The 12,118-nt window shown below is 37.6% G+C and overlaps 1 long non-coding RNA gene and 1 other non-coding gene across 2 annotated transcripts; both read left to right on the plus strand.

Annotated features, from left to right (window-relative positions):
* Nucleotides 1–5,354: 5,354 nt before the first annotated feature.
* Nucleotides 5,355–11,420, plus strand: LOC117660456 (uncharacterized). The gene is made up of 3 exons (XR_004589644.3): nucleotides 5,355–5,552; nucleotides 6,218–6,280; nucleotides 8,398–11,420. It is a non-coding gene; the product is annotated as an uncharacterized LOC117660456 (long non-coding RNA).
* LOC117660638 (small Cajal body-specific RNA 16) lies at nucleotides 5,738–5,916 on the plus strand. The gene has a single exon (XR_004589751.1).
* Nucleotides 11,421–12,118: the final 698 nt, after the last annotated feature.

The following is a 12,118-nucleotide window of genomic DNA, read 5'->3' on the forward strand; positions in this document are numbered from 1 at the left end:
CAAGCTTTCCAGTATATTTCCTTGTGAAATACGATTGGTTTTGTGCTCAGGAAAAAAATAGCCCAGGGGTCAGGGTCAATTAGACAGGCAAAATGAGGAGAATCAACTTGGGAGTGGAAATCAGGATTTGGAAGGAAAATATCTGGATTTTTAAAGCATTTGGACAATTTAGGCACAATTTTAAAAAAAGAGTTTACATGGAGTCAAGACTACTAGCAATTTCAGTCATACTAGACTTGGCTTGGTTTACTTAGTGTGGTGAACTGCAGAATAATAGAATAGCAGAATTGGAAGGGACCTTGGAGCTCTTCTAGTCCAATCCCTGCTCAAGGAGGAGATCCTATACCCGTAATGGCAAACCTATGGCACACGTGCCAGAGGTGGCACCCAGCACCCTCTCTGTGGGCATGTGAGCCATCGCCCCAGCTCTGCTCCGCCACACATGTGTGCGTGCCTCCCACTAGCAAGCTGGTTTTTGGATCTCTGCTGCGCATGCAGGGGGGTGGGGTGCATGTGGGGGCTCCGTGCGCATGCACAGGGGGCAGGGCACATGCGCGAGGGCTGCACACACATTGCGTTTTGCGGGTTCGGGCACACACTTTGGGCACTCGGTCTGGAAAAGATTAGCCATCACTGCTCTATACCATTTCAGGCAAATGGCTGTCCAATATCTTCTTAAAAGCCTTCAGTAAGGAGCAACCACATTGATCACTAAACCATAGTTTATGGCTTAGTGTTATCTAGGGACTTAACTACTGTGGCTTATTCCACAAACTAACACAGTGTAAAAACTCCAATAAGGTCAAAAAGGTTGCAGAAAATTGTTTAAATGGGCCACTGATGGAAAACCAAGTCCCTGGTTCTAGATGTCAGCTCTAGAGGATAATAGTGAAAAATAGTATAACTGATTATTCCTAATTCACCAAAATGGGGTGGGGGAAACCTAATGTAGTGCTGGCTTATTTGAATATTTTACACTTGGTAAAATACATAAACCACAAACAACTTTTTCATTTTTTTTCTTAGTAGTGTGCATTTTTTCTCTCTTTGTTAGAGAACTAACAAAGTTAGAGGCTGGAATGGACAAAAAGATTAGTTAGATATATCTTCTTCTCAAATTTCCTATAATTAATCAACCACAATAAAATACTCTATTTATTAGAAGGTGGACAAGACTTTCCACTTGGGCAGTTTTCATATATGGAGAAGTGAAAGCACGGTTCACACCCCTTCCCTTACAGAAACTTGTTTTTCAGCAGCTCTTCAGAGCACCAAAATATCAACATTCAAAAATATAAATTCTGTTAGGTATTTGATTAATGTTTCCAATAGTCTTTGGGATAAAAATTAAAAGTAAAAATGTGGGAGTTGTTTTGCTGTATCCAGAATATCAGCATAAGGTATGCATGACACAGAGCATGATCCACAAATCCATGGACATCTTATTAATGAAATAGAAGTGTCAAATTCTGACAGAATAGTATTTCAGAGACATCAATATTGGACTTGACATCAATCTATGTTATTACAGTACACATATAAAACAGTAGGAGTGACTGGTCAGGGAAGAAAAGAGACATTCCCAGAGAGCTGTGTTCCATTTCAATGATTATCTGCATGGATATTTGTCACACACCTGAGTGATATTCACTGCAAAGCCACACAAATCACTTAATAGTTGAGAATGAAAATGGCTCTTCAGCTACAAAGTGAATGATTGCTCTTCCTTACACTGCTTGTGACTTGATTAATATTAATAAACAGGTCTTCTGTATTTAGCTCTGAAAGGATATGGGATGTATTACTTTTAAATTCATTAAATCTATGGTGCTACTGTATGAAAAAAAATCAAATCCCACTGAACACAAGGTAAGAAATGTCTTTTCATACTTGTTTTATTGCCATTTAGTGATTTTTTGCAGGCCAGATCTGGTGGCCCTATAATAGCTTGGAAATTAGAACAAAAGGCAGGTGGCAAAGGAATGGCAATGGCAGAATTTGCATATGCCAATGCAAAAGCTTGAAAGGAGGCAAAAGTATCTGCCAGGAAAGAGTGGTGGTGTGGTGCCACTATAGCCGTGATAGTGAACCTATGGCACGTGCCAAAGGTGGCACGCAGCTCCCTCTCTGATGGCACGCGAGCCGTCACCCCAGTTCAGATCCGCTGTGCATGTGTGCATGCCTCCCGCTGGCCAGCTGGTCTTCAGGTCTCTGCTGCGCATACGCAGGGGGGGCACATGCACGGGGGCACATGTGCAGGGGCGGGACACGTGCACAAGGGTGCGCACATGTGTGGGGTGGTGGTGCACATGCAGGGGCCATGCATGCATGGATGGGATGCATGTGCGGGGGCGGGACATTGCACAGGGGGTGCACACATTGTATTTTGGGGGTTTGGACACATGCACCCTTTGGGCACTTGGTCTGGAAAAGGTTAGCCATCACTGCACTATAGGAACAGATGACAAAATGTGTGACACCATTATACAAATGCTATGACTTACGTACTCACATCTGATATTAGGACATTTGTACATTTCACCCCATCCTGCCTAGCTGAAAGTGAACAATCGTTTGGAAAACCAGCTACATTTTATAATTAGCTGCCCTATGGCTACACTGTGATAACTTGAGCCTAATCATTTGTGCTTCGAATGACAACTTGGGATTGATTATTTAATGATCCATCGGTTTATCTTCTGGGTTGTCCACACTATTCTCAGGAGTCTTCTTCAATACACCATTTCAAGGTGTTAATATTCTTCCTTTCCTGCTTCTTCAAATTTCAACTTTCAGTTCCATAGTATCACACAGAATACCATCGCTTGCACAATTCTTTTTTAAATGTTATTAAAATGCAAAATGGAATATAAAAACTAATACAAACTAATATAAAATTAAAAAAAAGAAAGCAAAGAGAAAGCAAAAAGTTCAAGGGGAAAAATAAACCAAAAGTGGACAAGAAAGAAAAAGGATACAGAGAAATTATTACTGATCTTCTCTACAGCAGTTGTAAGTACTTATAAATTTAACTCTTCCTCTAAACTCTTCCTATAATCTATCCTATCTAAACATCAAAATCTAACAAACCCTAAATTCATTTTTTCTATCTTCCGCAAAATATCCACAAGGGATTTCCAATTTTCTACAGAGAATTTGGTTATCTCAGTGATTTACATCATCCTCACTAACTATTCCTCCATTGTATGTGTTCTGATCTTTGTAGATATAAGTACATTCCAGCATTCCAATACAGGTAGTCCTTTATTTATGACCACAGAATTTGTCGCTAAATGAGAAATTTGTGGAGTTTTGCCCCATTTTACGACTTTTTTTGACACAGTTGTTAAGTAAATCACTGCAGTTGTTAAATTAGTAATAAGGTTGTTAAGTGGATCTGGCTTTCCCATTGACTTTGCTTGTCAGAAGGTTGCAAAAGATGATCACAACTCTGGGATGCTGCAACCATCATAAATATGAACCAGTCATCAAGCATCCAAATGTAAATCATATGATCACGGGGAGGCTGCAATGGTCATAAGTGTGAAAAATTGTCATATAAGTCAATTTTTTTCAGCGTAGTTGTAACTTCGAACAGTCACTAAATGAACTGTTGTAAGTCGAGGACTACCTGTATATCCAGTCTTTATTTAGCAACTGAATTCTGTTACAACAACCAGGTCATTAAGCGAAATGTTCATTATGAAAACCATGTGATTGAGATATGAAGATCATTGATGCTGCCATCACATTCAGATAAAATTCTCTCATGCAACAATGCCAGCATTAGTCCCATTCAAGTGTGCTGTTGTCAAAAGGATGAAATTTGGTTATAAATGTGTGCATTGGTCAGAAAATGATTTTAAAATTACTGTGTATTATCTTCATATTTGCAAATGGTTACCAATTGAAGTAGTCGCTAAATGAAGAGTGGGTATATCTTTTCCAAGGCCTTCATGGCTGCTTTATTGTATCCTAATTTGTGGCATATTTCAAGACTTCTTGCAGCTTTATTGTTGATGGCTGATCCTAAACAGCAGAAACTCTCTATCATTTCAGTATCTTCATTGTCAACCCTAAAACTTGTGTGCTAGCTTTTGTCTTTAGTTTGGTTTCCTTTATATTTAATTTTATTCCCATTTTTCATTGTGCTATGTTTTAAACTCAAACCATAAAGGCAACATCAACATAATAAAAGTTTTTAATTTACAGATTTTCAGTTGATGCAAGATTACTTTGGTACTTACAGCATTACTAAGATCCAACAAATTCCTAATAAATTTATAAGTAAACAGTCAGTATTTCTGGTCAATATTCTGTAGACTAATGAGCACTTATATCAGCACTAACTTTCACTGATTATAATTTTAGCTTATTTTTATGCTATTCAATCCCGTACTTCTGGACAGCATATAAAAATACCAGTACTATGTACAGTGATTTATAATATTAAAAAACATAACAGGTGGCCATCCTCAGTTGAACAAATGGTGTTCAACTTAATAAGTCTTTACGAATTCTATGCAGTATTAAAACTGTCCTAAAATGTGGCAGCATAAAAGGGATTCCTGGCTAAGTGGTTATTTGTCCTGAAGGAAAAGTAGAGCTCGACTTACAACAGTTCATTTAGTGACTGTTCAAAGTTAACAACAGCACTGAAAAGAGTTACTTGTGTCCATTTTTCACACTTACAGCATCCCCATGGTCATGTGATTTCCATTCAGATACTTGATAACTGGGTCATATGACAGATGTAGTGTCGTGGGGTCATGTGATCCCTTTTGCAACCTTCTGACAAGCAAAGTCAATGGCAAAGCCAGATTCACTTAACGATTGCAAGAAAAGTCATAACATTTTTCACTTAGCAACGTAAGTTCTGGGCTCAATTGTGGTCATAAATCGAGGACTACCTATATATGCAATCTGGCATTATAGCTGAAGTTATGGAAAGCTTCTGGTAAGGAGTTGGCACACATGTTTATACTATCATTTCTAAAGTGGAGTGGATCACACTCCACTTTTTACAGATATTGTTTTAGCCATGCTGAGGTTTGCTATTTTTAAAGCTGGAGCTATCAACGCAAATGGAAAAAAAGTTCTATTATTTCAGGGCGCACTGCTTCCGTGCAGCTCAACAGCGAGGGCTCCAAACAACCCCCACGCCACTGTTAAGAACACAAAGAGCGACAAATCAGACACCCTAGCGTGAAAGCCATGAAGTAGCGTTTGGTCTAACGACCGAGTAACTAACTCCCACGCTGCCATGTTGCGAGCTACCCCGTGAGAGCGTGGGGCAGAAAGGAACTACAGGGAGCATGCGCAGAAACAACATTTTTCCCCCATCGCTGTGGGGGAGGGTTGTCGTTCCTCTGAGTGCGCAGGCGCAATAGTGGTCCGGTAACGGAGACCCGCCTCCTCTGGCCTGCTAAAGAGAAGCTAACGTGATGGCTGGCGGAGCTCGCCTTCCGCTCCTCCTTCCCTCGCCAGCGATATCTCAAGGTGGAGAGAGCCGACGTGAGATAGGAGACCTGTAAGCCTTGGTGATATAGAAGGTGGGCTGCTTCCTCCCCGGAGCTTCTCACCGCCTCCCTCCTGTTCGTGCCTTCCAAGTCATGCTGCCTTCGGTTTATGGGGCTTTTGCATTTGGCACGTCTGGACCGGGTGGCTAATGGATAGGAGAACATTGCACGTTTTGAACATTTCAGATATGTGCTAAAGTTTGCTGGCATTAACGTTCATGGGCTAGGAAATGGCTGCTGTGTGGCTGGGTCTCCTTGGGGTCCTGCTTTATACCAGTGAGCCTGACTTTGCCCTAGATTAAGAAAAGGGGTTCCTTTTAGGGGTCCGCTTTATGCAGTAACAGGTGTGAGCATTCTTACAGGAACCTGATGGTCATGTATGATACTGCATACAGATTATCATGTATGGTATTCATTCATGCAGAACACCATACAGGAAAAGATGTGCTAACTTGAGATGTGCAATGTATAGTTTTATAAGATTGTTGCGGCTTTGACTGCTTGTAAAGTAATTATATTTGGTGACTATTTGGGTTTTTTTTTTTTTTTAAAAAAAAGTAAAGTCTGCAGCATCAGCACAAGCAACTGATCTTGTACCGATTTTTTTTTAAAAAAAAAACCTTTGCTTTTGTGATGAATATTGAAATCCAGCAGATACGTTTTTATTTTTACCCGTGGCTAATCCGTGTTTCTTATAGATGCTGAATTTATTAAACAAGAAAGCACGGAAAAAATGACTATTTGGCAGCAACTCTTGATAGGTAACCATCTTGTATTTCAACCTCTTCCAATCTTCTCGATGGAGTAATTTGACTTTTAAGCCGATCAGGAAAACATGAAATGAAATATATTAATTGGTACATATAAGCCCAATTTCTAAATATATCTTCAAATGGGACTCTCAACACTACTATGCTTTTTCAAACATAGAATGCGAGTTGAATTAAACGTTAGACTGTTACACAGTTAATGGAGGCGCAGTGTCCTTTCTGGCCTTGTAATATCAACTTTTTTCTCCATTTCTGTTATCCTCCTGTCGGTTCCCAACTGAGTAATATATAATAATAGATATTGGAAAACAAAATTAACATGGAAATAACTTCAGAAAGAAACCCCTATAACAAAACAACAGTACTAAAAGTTTCTATCAAAGCTTAAGTATGCACAGAATAAGTGATAAATCCCATTTCATTTAGCATTGCTGATTTCCCCACCCCCCCTCACAGTAGAGGCATTACTGAGTTTTAAATGTCTGAAGAAATTTTGTGAATAGGGAAAATGTAACCCTCCTTACCTCCTGTGTACAAGAATATAATGCACATATATGAGAAATTAGTATATAATTCAATGTTACATTATATTTTATATGCGTAGCACCATAGGTTTGTGTTATTGCATTCATGTTTCTGAAAATTTCTGTGCAGTTTCCTTAAGGTTTCTCCTAATATTAGATTCAGTAATAACCATATGATTGGTTGGATTGCAATCACTAGTCTAAAATCATCCAATGAACTCTGTGGCTAAGTAAGACCCTGAACCAGTCTCTCTCACCTCCAAGTCCAATATCTTGATCACCAAGCTATACTGGCTGTATTTTGTAGAGTGGAGCTGAACATCAGTTTTGAATTATATATATGCACTCTTAACTGTTCTGTAGGTAACAGATTAATCTGGTTACCTTTGTTCATGGAGTGCTAAATTAAATGGTCACCTTGGCACAGGGAGCCCTTGTGCTCAGTCTTGGAGCTCTTCTGTAAAGAGGGCCAACATTGCCTCAACAAAGTTGCTAAATATTTTATTGCCATAAGATCAACTCCTAAATGTGATGAACAATATTGAGTAAAGACTCAGGTTTAAACTTCACAAAAAAAACCTCTAGGCTGACCCTTATTTAACCTGACTAATTGAAGGATGTTGAAAGGATAAAATAGGGGAGGAGAGAGAAAAACACATCTTTTCTCCTAAGTGCCTGCAACAGGAATATGATACAATAAAAATTGGAGATTAAATTTCAGATTCAGTTCTTAGGTTAGTCAAATATGAAGAACAGAACAGAGTAACAGTTGGAAGGGACCTTGGAGGTCTTCTAGTCCAACCCCCTACTTAGGCAGGAAACCCTACACTATTTCAGATAAATGGTTGTCCAATCTCTTCTTAAAGACCGTGGGAGCGTTCAAAACTTTTGGAGGCAAGTTATTCCACTGATTAATTGTTCTCACTGTTAGGAAATTTCTCTTTAGTTCTAGATTGCTTCTCTCCTTGATTAATTTCCATCCATTGCTTCTTGCCCAATATTTCATTCTGCTTAGCAGGTTTTTAAATCTGTAAAAGAAGACACCATTGTAAAACTCTAGGATGCATGTGGATTATAAAAAAATGTTTATTAATGAAGCATTTTGAATATGAAAAATTTTAAACATTTATAGAAGTGTTCCATAATAAATGTTTACATGAAATCAGTTTGAACTACAAGAATTGAATATATAAAGCGAATACATTGCTATCTGCCGATGGACATAATTCCCAAGAAGTGTTCCAGCACACACTTGAATGCAGTAGGTGTAGATGTCTAATAAGATTAGAAAGTTTTAAGCATCCATATTCTCACTTTGTCTCATTCCATTTGCCCTTGCTAGGTTTAATAATTCTGCATCCTATGTGGAATTGTTGAGTTTTAATAGAACATTTTATCCTTAAAGGAAGTTGATTCAGTTATATTTTATGTATAGCTTTGGTCCAGACTTATTTTCTCCCAGTCAAGCCGAGATGGAGACGGGGTGAATGTTGAACTTATTTGTATGACCTCAGAAAACAGGAAAAATTGACTCTGGGTTTTAAGTTTGAAGCTTACTGATCATTTTCTTACTATTTTTTCCAGGTAAGCATTTATTGAAGAACAGTACTCAAATTCTGCAGGAAGAATCAAGTTTTCCTCCATTGATCAAAGTCCATTGATCAAATACATATCAGGTGGAAAGATAACACAGTCAACAATTGTCTCACAAGGATTGTAATAAGTGTTCTAAGCAAACTTTTTCATGCTGAATTAAAAATGAGGTCAATTTTTTTCTATCAGGCTTAGTTATTTGTGACCCTATTATTCTGTTCAATTAGTGATATCATGGTGCTTTATGTTAATTATAGTAGCATATCTGTATCAGATATGTTTAGTTTGGAGGAATTGACCTGCTCCCCACTCCCATTTTATGTTATTTCTGCTTAACAAACACAACAGGGATCACATGTAAAATAAGCACACTATGAAATACCCAGATTTACCATCTGCAATGAAGGTAGCCCCATGTAAAAGTTTTACTGTACCAAAGCTTCTAAAAATGGGACTATTAGTGACAATGACTAATCATAATGATCGTGCTTAAGTAAAGCAGAAAAGGAAAACCTTAATTCTGATCTAACATTTCAGGTTTTCTGAAATGAGCCACATTTGTTGATGCAAGGGGATCTGAATAATCTTGCTTGTGATTTTAAGTTGTCTTAGAAGCAGGATGAACTTTTAATATCAAAATGAAAGGGAATCTTCACTGTCATGATACTTAAGGGTTTTTTTCTTTCATTATGTTACATAATGAATGTAACAATTTATTCTCCCAATAAGATGGACTAGTATTTTGTAAATATGTTTATTTAGTTATGGAGGCTCTTGGCCATGAACACAATGTAAATCATTAGCTCCTTGAAAATTAAGCCGGAAGGCTCTTTTTCATAATGGGAATAATTTATTTTCGACGTGTTGGCCCATGCTGCTAACAGGAAAGAGTTATATGAGAACAAGAAAGGAAAGATCCAATGTGAAAAATAAAAATGGAGTACCGGTATTTTTGGAGATCTGAAAGTCCCCTTATATACAAAGTAAGGTGTTTTTTCCATGAGTAGGGCAGTAAGAAGGAAAAAAAAAACATCAAGCTCAGAAAAAATGCCCCAAATATACCTCATTTGTTCACAAACAGTTTGGGAAATAATAAAGCAAGAAATCCACAAAATACTAAGCAATAGAATATAACATGTCATTGAAAATTCATTTCTTGGTCTTTCACATGGACTTTTCCCCTGACAACCTCAGCATGGTCAGTGATGAGTATGGTGAATGATTTTCCCAAGGTATTTGAAACATGGGAAAACCAAGAAAAGTTGAGCCCCAGTATGCTGGCTGAGTATTGCTGGCCTTTATAAAGCCCACCAGATAATTAAACACTCCTTTTTGTGCTTCAAATTAAATTGTTAATATAGGCTATTATCAAAAGTAAGTTATGGATCACTCAGATTACCATACTTGATAGAAAAATCCTGAAACATTTGAATTCAGCATTAAAAACTATGAGACTAACCAGTTTTCGTGTGACACAACATTCTTTTCTCCATCCTTTCAAGTTACCTTTGCAACGTTGTTTCCAAGTGTGATTTTTTTTATTCCATTTCAAGATTATCTCTATGGGAAAAGCTCATAGATACAACCATAGATAGATGCTTTATCATATTCATCCAGAGATACAAATCTGCATATAAAATGCAGTCCAAGAAGTTAAGGATTAAATAAGGGATATATTTTTAATGTTGTGAATAAATCTAATCAAGCGTCTCCAGTATTTCTTCCGAACTAACTAGTGGCTGCCAATTCTATAGCTGTGATAGCTTTATTCCATTTTCAAATTTATCATACAAGAGCCTTGAGAGCTCTTCCACCATATTTCTCTAATAAGTCTCCAGGTCAATTACCAGAAAACACGATTATGCTAACTGTTCTAGAATAACCAACTGACAAATTCAGTTGGCCCGTTTTTGGTCCCAGGAGGCTGCAGGGAGACCTACTAGGCCCAAAAGAGGGCGCAGGGGGAGGGGGTCGCATGCGCACGCATGGGGATGGGGCACGCCAAGGCGCATCACATGCGCATTGCATTATGGGTGCCAGCACACGCACTGTCGCATTCACATGCACTTTCAGCACACGACAACAAAAAGGTTAGCCATCACTGTCTTAGACGAATAGTGCAACAATACTAAGATTCTTTCACTCAAAAAAATCCTTCCTTCCCCATCAAATTATTTGCTGCTAAATGTTTGGTGCAGCCCCTCATTGGATTTCAGTTCAGCTCATATTCTAGCTATGCTTTGCTGGAATCAATTCAGATTTTTCCAGGTATAAATGCAAATTTAAACTGAAGTCTAGTTTGTCTAAGATGGAGATTTACATTGGCTGGTAATTTTCACTTTATGGTTAAAAATAAACTTTTGACCCCTTAACAACCCTTGCAGTTTACTCAGTTTGGGAAAAAACCTCATTGTATATGTACCCTTTTGCCATATGGTCTTCTATCAGAAACCTTGTTTTCCGTACTGTAAAACAGTATATATTTTTAAATGTTATGGATCTAAGATTGCAGAATTATTTAAATGTCATCTGGAGCTAACTAATTATTTCACTAACTTGGAATTGCATGGGCAATATAGAACCTTCTCTTGGGCATACTTTAATACATGCCATATGTCTTATTGGAGGTCTGGTTCAATAGGATTCTCTTTGAGATAAACAGGCTCATACCAGTTTAGCAAATAGGCACCAAAGCAATAAATATATTCTATACAACAGCATGTGAATTGTTGATTTTTGACCATAACAAAGCATTTTCCATTGTCAAACCAAGAAGTTTAATTGGACTGATTTTTGAGGTTTTATAAGATTTGAGGTTTTAATGCCTTTCAATTACATTATAGAACCCTTACTTACCAAAATATTGGTCTATGTTTTGTCTCAGTAACACCTATGGAATTTGGATTTTTGATACCTTTCAGTAGTCAATTTATGATGTGACATAAGCTTTTCAAATAACACTACATGGTAGAATATTTTTCTACCACTAGGTGGAATAAAGTTCTCTGAATGGCCTTCTGCTTTCTCTGGTATTTTTTCTGCTGTAAACAAAACTGCTGTAATTGCATTCCAAGAATTGTTACCCTAATTGATTACATAAGGGAACTGTCTGAACAAGGGAAGGAAAACAAGTGCTGTGCTTTTTAGCAAGCCATTTCAGGAAGTTTGAGGAACAAGCTCTTCTGGAAAATTCCATCAGAGTTCTTTGAACAAACACTGTGCTTTATTTAAGGCAAGAACATTGGGCATCTGCATAAGTCATTTAATTAAGTCTTTGAAATATAAAGTTCTAACAGACAGAAATAGAAGAGATGTATTATAAATGGAGGAGATACATAAGAATTTCTGCTAAAACTAGAAAATGAAACCTTTAGCTTTTTATATTATCCCCTAATTTCAGGCATGGAATATGCAGAGCTTTTTCAACTGATTGACACTAAAAGCACTTCTTTTGTTTCCACATAAATTCAACAATGGATAAAGTACCAAAATTGACACTTGAATATTTTCAAGTTCAGTCAAATAGGGAAATCTAGAGCTGATTTTTTAAAATTATCAATTGTGTTTAGGTACCCATTAGTTTAGGAACTTTGTTTTATAGTCCTTAAGTCAAGTGGTTAACTAAAATTGTTTTCTGCAACACTGCTGCTTTATGGCCCATATCATAAATGGTAAATCCCTGCATGCCCTTAGGAGACATGTCAGCTTGGCA

The sequence above is a fragment of the Pantherophis guttatus genome, chromosome 2, assembly GCF_059756535.1.
Source record: "Pantherophis guttatus breed Tessera chromosome 2, ASM5975653v1, whole genome shotgun sequence".
Taxonomy (NCBI): domain Eukaryota; kingdom Metazoa; phylum Chordata; class Lepidosauria; order Squamata; family Colubridae; genus Pantherophis; species Pantherophis guttatus.